We start from the raw sequence: 10,895 nt of genomic DNA, 5'->3' as shown, positions 1-10,895 counted from the left end.
TATATAGTTGTTTATCCTTGTTAGTCTTACTTCTTGTGAATATCCTTAGAGTGGAAGGTAGATAGATGACTTAGTAAATACTTATCGTGTTTAGTGGACTTTGATATAATAATTTAGATTTTAATGACTTTTTAGGGAATGATTATGCTATTATCGTTATTTGGTGGAATGATTGAGGTTTAGAGGATACTTAAAGTATGAATAGACTTATAATAGTTGACGAAGCTTAATGTATGAACCTAGTTAGGTTTGGGTAGTCCATGATATATTATGATCGAGATTTGTTGTTTATTCCGTGTTGTCCATGTGCGGCTTATGCAAACTTCATCATGGACTTGAGTAATTATTTATGATCGTGTGCCGAATAGGGGCTTATATGCATATTATTTTTTATTTGAGATGATATATTATTGTGACATCTGTGTAAGGACTTGACTTGATGTTATTGATTATGTTTGTGCATTAAGTGCCTTATACATTATTGTGTTGCTCGAGTGGGGAGCTTGACTTGATATTATAGGCCTTATATGAACATTTAATTGCATATTCATTAAAGTGATGCCCGAGCGGGGAGTTAAAAATGATAATATTGATGACTACATGATTTTTTTATTCTAGTGGTGCCAAATGGAAACTAATATCATGAATTATTGATATATTGTGTTGATTCCGAGCTTACTTATATATGTATTGAATGGGTTTTTGATCTTCGTACTAATTGGTTGTAAGAATTACATCCTCATCACACATGTATATTCATGAGACATTGGTACCACTAAGCCACTCTGATTTTGTAAGAAAAATGAGCCACTTTAGAAAATGCCTATACCAAGGGATCTATCGGTAATGCTGACCTGAGACATGATAATGAGATTATAAGAGCATATGGGTTGCAAACCTCCCACGGGTCCTATCTTGGGAGCGTTGAGGCTCAATAGGTGTATACAAAAAATCATGCGGTGGCTTTCAATCATTCATCATCATCATCATCATCATATTATATTTCATCACTTGCATTGAATGTCATTTCCTTTGTATGGTTTGATATTATCGTTGAGTGCTTACTATTATAGTTAATTATCATTATTGAATCTTGTTTGTGATATTGTGTTTTGAGCATTCATTTCACTTTGCTACATCATGCTATTCTAATTCTTAGTTAATTTGGGAGTTGAGGTATAGATGATACACAGGGTAAGTCTATGACTTGATTTGTGAGACATGTAGTATCGTATCTAGTGGTATCATGACATACACATACTTTTACTTTCTCACTATTTTATCACCGATTATTGTTTAAAATATGATAATTTATAAGCTTGATAAACTGTGTTAGTGAGTGTTCCTTATAAATATTTTTCTATTCTTGTTGATCATAATGTGGCTAGTGTTGACTCATCTAGACTTATGTGCTTACCTTGTTTATGGATAATATTATTATTGTTGTGTTGGTTTACCCTGTTAGGATGAAGTAGAGAATTTAATGACTATAGATTTATTTGGGGAAACCTTGGGTAATTAGGGTGGTGGTTCTCGCCATTGCTTTGTATTAAAGTTGGTTATCGACGTTGCTTGTTGAGTACACGTGGTTTCATACCCATTCTTGCTTTTTGTTCCTTGTTTTATTTTTCTGCACCTTATGCAGATATTTATTTAAGTGGTAGATTTTGTAGATTACATTTCCTTGACGTTAGATATTGTGGAGATCAAGGTAGTGGCTGACAGACTTCGTAACTTCTCAGATCTCTCTACTTATATCTCATATTTTATTTGCATTTAAGACATTTTAGATTGTTGTTGTTATTCTGAATTTGTATTAGAGGATTGTACTAGTGACAACCAGACTTGGGATGTATTTTTGAAGACTCGTGTCTTGGTTATATATTTGTGATTACTTTGTTCTTTTGCTTCCATTTCTATTTTCTTTTATTCGTCTTCCTTTTTATTAGATTAGACTTGCTTGTATGAAGGGTTTGAAAAGTGCCATCACGTGTTTATTTTGGATCTTGATAAATTGATATCAGAGCCCTAGGTTCATTGGTCTCATTAGTATATCCAAGTTAAGTAGAGTCTTGCACATCGGTGCAGAGGCGTTTGTTATCTATATTTGAGAGGCTGCATAACTTTAGCAGAAATTTATTTTTTTATTTTATTTCGTGCATTCCAAGTGTAGACACCTAATTTTTGCCCTTTACAACTAAATTTAATCCTGAGTTTCTTCAGTTTTTAATAAAATCAAAATATTTATTTCATCTAGGTAAATATGTTCTAAAATATTTATTTTGGGTTAATTTTGTCATTTAAGTGACGAGTATATGTTTCATATTTACATATACGAGATTGTATAAATTTTATTACTTAAATGAATATTTTTATCAAAATTGGACTGTTATTGAGATTAATCTTGAAAATTAATTCAAATGGGTAAAATCATGATTGAAATACAATTTGTTCTCAAAAAATTATTTATTTTGAGAAATATTTATTTGATTTTATCTAATCAAGAATCTCGGGGTTAAATCGATTAATAATTTATATCGGATCTTATTTAAATTTTAGTCAATTTATTGAATTTGGTCATAATTGAAATCAATTTGCCCATAATTGCAATGTAATTGGCCAGTTGATTTTCAATATGACTTTAATTTAAATAAAATTGACTAAAATTATTATTTAGGGCCATATTTGCAATTTAATTGACTAGTTGATTCTCAATTGGCCAAAATTTAAATAAGATTGGCTAATTTTAATTTAATTTTGGGTATTTAATAAATAGACTAAGCCAATCTATCCATTCAAATTCCAAAATTTAAATTTGAATTTCAAAATTTGCACCTAGATTATACAATTTCACCTCAACCTTGTCCTTTTTTCGTTTTTGAAATTTAAATTTTGTACTAAATTGTGCAATTTTTTCTCAACCCTGTCCTTTTTTCATTTTTGAAATTCAAAATTGTACTAGATTGTACAATTTCACCTCACCTTATCATCCAACAAACCTTATCCTCAATTTTAAATTCTCAAAACACCCCTAAATTTTTTTCCACATTAGTGGATGAAAAAGAATTGAATCTTTATCCTTTTCTATAAATACTAACACTATTTTGGTAAAAAGACCAAGCTTCAAAGAGTTGAAAGGCTTTTGAGCAAATAGTTGAAATTTTTTAGTGAAAAAATTTAAAAAGTCTTAAAGAGTGGAAATTTTTTTTGAGCAAAGAGTTAAACATTTTTTTAGTAAGATTTTTTCAAGCGATAGACTGATTGGGATTCTTGAAAGATTGCTTTTCGGTGGTGATCAAGACTCCGAAGAAAACTTGAAGTCCCGTTCTGTTTCTCCGAAAATGGTAAACACACCTTTATTTTTTAGTTTTGTTATCGTTTTCTTCTTCATCTCCTTCTTCGTAGTTTTGTACTTTTGTAGTTTTGTAGTTGTAATTTTATTTGTTGGGATTGTTGGCTGTATATGGTCTTTAAGGCCATATGATGTTGTGGTATCAATATTATGGCTATTTTTATGTTCATGGTGTAAAATGAGCTAACAATAGTTGAACGTGTTTCTTTGACTTTCTTCTTTGATTATTATGATTAGATGAATAAAGTTTCGACCTTTGCTTGTTTAAACTACGTACCCATGCTTTGCTTACATTTTTTATTGGTGGACATATTTGCTTTTAGCATGTAAAGTTGTTTCTTTGTATCGAAAAAATAGTTACTATTGTTAAGGGACTGCGAAATTATTTCTCAATTCGAAGTAGTGAGTTACTTGTACCTAGGGATTTGGTGTTATTTTTGAAAGGCATATCATAGTGTGCTATGTTTGTGGCCTATCAATTTGCAAAATCACCGCTTAAGATTGAAGTTGACCACTTTGACATGCACATGATAGTTGGCCCATTCATATGTAAAAATTATAACTTAAGGGCTACTTTTAAGATCCAACTCTTTTGCCGATTCTTATTTTTTTTTAATTAAAGAGTTATTTTCTCCATGATTATATGTTATAGTTCTTTTGATATGTGTGTGGTCATGTTTTACTCATCTTCAAGATCAAAACCATCTTTGATTTCTCTTATTTAAATTGAAAATTTGTTAGGTTTATAGATTTTGTTGAAAGGGTGTAAAACTAAAATAGGAGTAGGCATAATTGGACACTTTTTCTTGAAATTAATCTTTTACCTTTTTTTTTATCTTGTCTTTGAATATAATTTTTCAAACATGTTTAATGTATGCAATTTGCTTCACTTCGCTTATTGATTTATTTCTTGAACAATTTTTGTGCATTTAGACGTCCCATTGTTATTCACATACTATCATGAGTTTTTCTTAAAATTTGTTGATTGACTCCACTTGGTATTGAAAAAGTGTCGTTGCATTAGTATATCTTATATTTCATATTTCATATTTGAGATGCCACAAAAAAGATTTCCTCATCTTATACTTGTTGACACCCAATTTTAACTCGCTCCATTTCCTTTATTTTTTTTTGTACTCCTCGGTCTTAAATAATTTTTTAAAATAAATTCGTATTTTTAGCTCTATGAATTTCGAAAAAAAATAAAAAAGAGAATATTTATTTTCCTATAATATGGTAAAATAATTTAATTAAATATAAATAATTATTTAACATCAAATTTTTTTTAAAAAAAAATCTTTTTGATAATCGCATTTGCGTTTTCTCTAATTTTATTTTTCAGACGATATATTGTAACTATATATATATATTTTCATAATATATACATCCTTATTATATGTGTATGTGTATATTCTATTATAATCTTATATATAATTTAATATATATATATTCTTATATATATATATATATATATATATATATTGTTAGCATTATAAAAATTAAAATTACCAATTATTAAATCGGACGCATATACTAAATTATTTATATAATTTATATACATTAGACTAAAAATAATTTTAGGGCAGCAGAGAACATCGACAAAATTAATTTCAATAGAAAAAGAGTATTCGGGGCAACGATAACTTTATTTCAATTTTTTATTTCATCTAAACTCAACTCTTATTTATAAATTTCAGAAGTTTAAAAATTAGCCCGAAACTCAAAACAATTCTCATATCCACTTTGTCATTCCACACAAATTGATCTAGTCCGTTAAATTATTTGTAGTCTGATAAGTATCAAAAATTCTAAAATATGCCTATAAAAGGAGGGGTTCTGCCATTCCTTTGGGGCAAAGGGAGAAAATTAAGGAAAGAGAAACAATAGTGTCAAAATAAGTGAAAATAGAGCAAATTAGAGATCAGACGTTCAGAATCCTCGGAGTTGAATTCGCCGTTGAAAAACCCTTGTCGCCGTAGCTCCAGTTTTGCTGCACCAAAAAAGGTGCTAATCTACCCCATTTTCATTTCATTTTCTTTTCTTTACCCTTATCTATTTGGATTCTGTTGAGTGGGATTTGCTTCGATGTTGGTGTTGGTGTTGTATTTTGGATCTTGCAAATGAAATGTAGTTTTGATTCTGAAAGCCATTTCATGGATACATGGTTCTGTGGATATGTGTACATGGGTGCTTGTTCGTTCTCGTTTTGATTTTCCTTACGTTTTGATGCAATTCTGATGTGATTTCGCGAATAGTTGTAAGAGTAAATCCTATTCCATCTTGACTGCATAATTTGTAAATTCTTAACTGTGTGTTGTGTATGGATGTTTGCGGCTTTAGACTATTTGAGTTTGAGTGCAAATACATAAAGTAAAGATAGTTTTTCTTGTCATTTGTTTATATTTCTTGTTAGATTATATGTTTGTGTGGGATCTAGTTTAAATAAAAAACCCATAAAGTTTGATTTATTTTGGACTGAAATTGGATGTTTCATTTGGTTGCACAAATGAGAACTTGAAGGGGTAATTCTGGCACAATTGGGCTATGTACATACTTAACAGTACATAAGTAGGTTATTAAACCCACCTAATAAGCTCAAAACACACTTCATGAAGGTTTAAATTTTCCTGTAAACGTTCTAGTAAACATTTTGAGGTTATCTTAATACCGATTCAGATGCTTTATTCTGGTAATAATAACTTAGCTATGTGTACGTTTGGTTAGTGTGTTTGCAAGATCCCAGCAGCCTCATTTGTTGTGGGAGGGACTTTTAAAACATTCAAAATTGTATGTTGGCTGTCTATCATGACCTTAATCGATTGCTTCATTTTTTAGATTCATCTTTCCTTATTTTAGCTTTGGAATCTATTGTTTTGTCTTAGAGTTGCTTGTTAGTTTTCAATCCACTATTTTAGCTTAAATGCCAGTTTTGCGATCTAGTCCACTGTATTTAGACAAACCTTCGTTGCTTTTAACTTTCAGACCAATATTGTGAATAACTTTCTTTTATGATTAATGAATGTGAATAAATAAGGTTGATCACAGTTTTTGGTTATAAACTTTAATGTGTAAAGAACTCGCTATGGTGTTAAAAATTATTAAGTAAGAAGGATGTGTGTTTCGGGTTTTGTTCCCTTCTCTTTTCAGGTATGTGGAAAAATTTATTTCATCGTCACCTTGTGTTTTGATTAACACCTTCATTAAATGAAATTGATCCTGCTCAAAGCATGTTTAGCCCTTCCCCATTTCCCCTTTTTGACTGTTGTTGGTATGTTTTTTAGAGATAATATTGATGCAATTTATGTGTGCGCCTTGCAATCAGTAAATCCGAGGCATGATAATGGTTTAAATTTTGGGCATAATCGAAATCTATTTTCTTTAAAAATGGGGCTGCTCTTAACATGTAGCAACGCGTAAGTTGAAGTTATTGATATATTTTAAACGATTGGAGTACTTGCTTATGTATTATACCCTTTCATAATACGGATCACGCTTATGGTGGTGGTTGTGGTGCTTTCCCCAAATTTGTCGATGATTGAATTTTCTCTACTTCATGTGTGAATACGTGGGTCTGTAATTATGTTTATTTGTGCATTCGTTTCATCATTGGACTGTTGGTGGTTATAGTTTCTCTTGAATCCCTGTACATAGCTTTGTACTCTGAAAAATTGTTTCAGGAATATACAAGCCTATAAATATGTGAGTAAGGGGGCTTGTTCCAGTTTCAAACATATATTGGTGTCGTTGTTCCTATTGTGAGTCTAAATAATTGAGTTCATCTCAAATCCTCGTTCCTACCCTTTTTTATGTGTGTTCAAATCATGTGAGATACACAAAATTAGTCACTTTATTTTATTTTTTTAACCTTCGTCACCCTTTTTTTTGTTCTGATTTCGAGAAGTTGTGTGTCCCTATCTTGCCTTCTGAAATCATGCTGTCATCTCGAAGCCTGCACAGGGATATATCTATACTCTTTGTTTTCCTCTTCTTTTATTGTTTCAACTCATGAGAATGGTGCAACACATTCGAATATTCTTGTGGGAAGCATAAATTCCGTTTGGAATAATGTATCACCATTTTTGTGAACGTGGTCTCGCAAGACAGTGATCACGCTCTCTACGTGCCTCAAGGAGTTCATGTCTATTGTCCAATGTCGTCTTTGCTTTTGGTGAATGGTGTCATCATTTGGACTTTTATTTTACTCAAAACTGGACTCTTATGGTTGGCCAGAAATAAAGGGAGCAAGAACTCTCTTAATCTTGTATTTTCTATAAGCTACTCAGTGGTAAGGAAAGTTTTTTTTTGACAAATATGTGATCACTCGATGCTTGCAATTTTTTTTGGAATTAATAGTCGTCTCAGCCCCTTTTTAGTTTGGTAAATTGAGTTTGAAGCTGTCATATTCTCATTATTGTCGGGATGTTCTTTTGTATAAGGTGCCAAACTTTTGATGTTGTTTATAAAGAGTCGACGCAAGCTTTTCCTTAAAACAATCGGTTTGGAGATCTTACATGCATTAGCAGATGACGGTTTGTTTAACGTTTGATTGACTAGATAGATTCGACTAGCTGAAACTTTCTCTGTTTGTTTAAAGCTGACTGACCGGATAGACTCAAGCAGGTGAATCTCTCTGTCATGTTTGTTTTCTGAAGATGGTTAACTGATGTCTATGGTGCTTTTGGAAGTTTTCTATGAGATTTTTATGAAATAACTAATTTTTTTCATCCTTATCTTTTCTTTCTATGCCCTTGTTAAATTTTGAATATGAAAATAAGCTAATTATTTATAGCATCTAGATCTAGTCCTTTAAATATTAAATCTATCACAAGTATTTTATTTATCTACGATATGAAGGAGAAAAGAATGTGCTTGATTGTACTCTTATTTAACATTCCTAAGCATTAATCTACATGAATTTGTTTCTCTCTTTAAGCTATCCAGAATTCTCTTATTCCTAAGCAAGTATTCTGTTCTTTTTTTTAAGTTGTGCCCTTTTTTTAAAAAAAAATGGATTCACTTCATTATATTACAACTAAAGACTAGTACATAATATCCCGTTTATCTCCCTTAGTGGTTTTCTTTTACTTAAAGCTTAAGAGAGTTCTTTGTTTGGTGCTTCCTTAATTGTTTAAAATGGAGTCTGTCTTAGTACAAAGATATGCCTTGCCCGTATAAGTTTTGGTATTTGGGTTAGTTTAATAAAGTTACTTCTCGTAGTGAACATTGGATAGAATTGGTTTAACTTCATGCACTTTTTTTAGTTGTCAGCGTGAGTACAATTTTGTCAAATTGCCCCATTTAATATCTGGCCGTGGCCCCCCTTTGGTTAACTTTCAGAGGATTAAAACATTTATGTTAATTCTCTATAGTTGTTTGATCATGTCATGAGCATTCCAAAGCTTAAATGTTGGTTTACTTATTCACTTATTTTCCCTTAACTCCATTCCTCTCGACTTATTTATTTGTCGTTTGGGTTTCTTTTTTTATTCATACTTAAGAAGATTACCTTCATAAATTCTTATCAATTACCTCATTTTGGATATGTTGGGTTTTATGTTCCCAGCTAAATTTCGTTCGTGGTCAACTCTATTTGCCATTCTAAGTGAAATTTGGTGGATTTGTCAAGTTTATAAATAACTTTGATGGTTAAGTGTCCACTTTGTGCTGGGAGTTTCATGCTTTGGGAATAATAGGTATCTTAACCATCACTAAGGTATAGCAAAAAGGGTTTAAAGAAATAACATTTTCCTGATCATTTGAGCCCTTTGATATGCATTGAGAAAAATTAAAATTATCCCTTGAAAAGTCTTTTGGATCTTAGGAAATTTGTTATCACTATGGTGTAGCGATGCAGGTTAGTGATAAGGTCCTATTAAAATGCAAAGTCTTCCGAGGATAATTTGTTCGGAATGCTAACTTAACTTAAGCACTTATCCGGTTCTTATGTGAAATGTATTCATGAGTATGTGTTTTTTTTTCATAATCGACAAACTATATTATTTTGTTATTTTGGTTACTCATCTTTATTTTATTTTTGTTTCATGTAATCTAGGAGATGGAGTTTTAATCGAAACTCCTTTTGACCCAACTATCGGGTCAAACGCTACTAGGATCACGAGTTTCGGAGTCGTGCGAGATAGAAGTTTGAACTCCGAAATGGATTCTAGTACTCCAAGCCGTTTCTTTTTTTTAGCTTACTCATTATGTTATGCTTTCTTTTGGGATGTTAACCAACTCTATTTTGTCGGTACATTTGCTTGAGGTAGCTTTATTTGTTTATAATTGCTTTGTTACGTATCAAATCTTTAAATAGGATGGCGTTATCATATTTTTGTGATCGACACTCGGTCAATCATCATATTTTTGTGATCGACACTCGGTCAATCGATTTGCAAAGGTAAACTTTCTTTAAGGATTAGCAATTTCTTTTTTTAAAAAAATTGATCAAGTGTTTAATTAATTATCTCACATTAAAAAAAAATTTGTTAATAAAATGGACGTAACAATCTCTATGTTTTTCTTAAAAAAAAGAATAACAAACTAGAATTTCAAATACTAACTCATAGGGGAGAGCAGGTCACAAAATTCTTAGGTCGTTCGTTAATTCTAACCTTGTTTTTATAATTCTGATGCTTTACGTTATATTTTCAGTACTTGTTCGAATTTTCAGGGGTAGAAAATATGAGGTTTATATATGTTTTCGCTAATACGTACAAGGTATATTTTACTATTTTCATAACAACCATTTTCATCACTTTAATGTTATCATCGTCATTATTGTTACTATTACTACTATTATTATTTATCATGATTTACATGCTATTACAATTATTTTTACTCTAATTTACTCATAATCTCTCATATATTCTTCACGTGCTCTTAAATATGTATAGTTTTGCAAATAAGTTCTCACGCAAATGAAAGTACCTTATTCTCTATAAGGATATATTTAACCTCACATATATTCAAACAACTTTCTCTAAATTATAAGACTTACACTTTTAATATATGTTTTATCACCCTTTTTATACTTAAAATGCATGTAGATTTTTGCATGTAGATTTTTGCAATAATGATATTACTCCCTTGTACATGCTAGCATCACCTTTGTTATACCTTTAAGTTTTCTTTCTTTTATATAAAATAACAAATAGAAAATAATGATGAGAGTTTCCTTATCACCATTTTAGCAAATAACAAAATAAAATTCTTTTTCAAATATTTTTCCTAAACTGAGTGTAAGAGAACTATCTTCGGATAGGCTTTGAGGGGCGCCTAACACCTTCCCCTCGAGTAATCAAAACCCTTAAATCAAAATCTCTAAATGTTTTCGAAAGACCAAAATAGAGTTTTCTACATAAAAATATTTTTTTTCTAATTTTTCTAAAAAGTTAGGTGGCAACTCTAAAAAATAAATTTTCAAAACTGAAGAGTCACGACATTAGCCACCATATGTTTATGTGTTGTTTCAACCGGTTTGAAATAGGACTGCATGCCTTAGACTTGATCGTATCATGGTATTTGATGCAAATATTTGTTTATC

General features: G+C 30.8%; 1 long non-coding RNA gene across 1 annotated transcript; it reads left to right on the top strand.

Annotated features, from left to right (window-relative positions):
• The first annotated feature begins 5,065 nt into the window (after positions 1-5,065).
• LOC124889787 lies at positions 5,066-9,654 on the top strand. Its single transcript, XR_007048643.1, has 2 exons — positions 5,066-5,356; positions 9,405-9,654. It is a non-coding gene; the product is annotated as an uncharacterized LOC124889787 (long non-coding RNA).
• Positions 9,655-10,895: the final 1,241 nt, after the last annotated feature.

The sequence above is a fragment of the Capsicum annuum genome, chromosome 12 (genome assembly GCF_002878395.1).
Source record: "Capsicum annuum cultivar UCD-10X-F1 chromosome 12, UCD10Xv1.1, whole genome shotgun sequence".
In the NCBI taxonomy this organism is placed as follows: domain Eukaryota; kingdom Viridiplantae; phylum Streptophyta; class Magnoliopsida; order Solanales; family Solanaceae; genus Capsicum; species Capsicum annuum.
The sequence above is the reverse complement of the archived record's forward strand: the minus strand, read 5'-3'. Positions and strand labels throughout refer to the sequence as shown.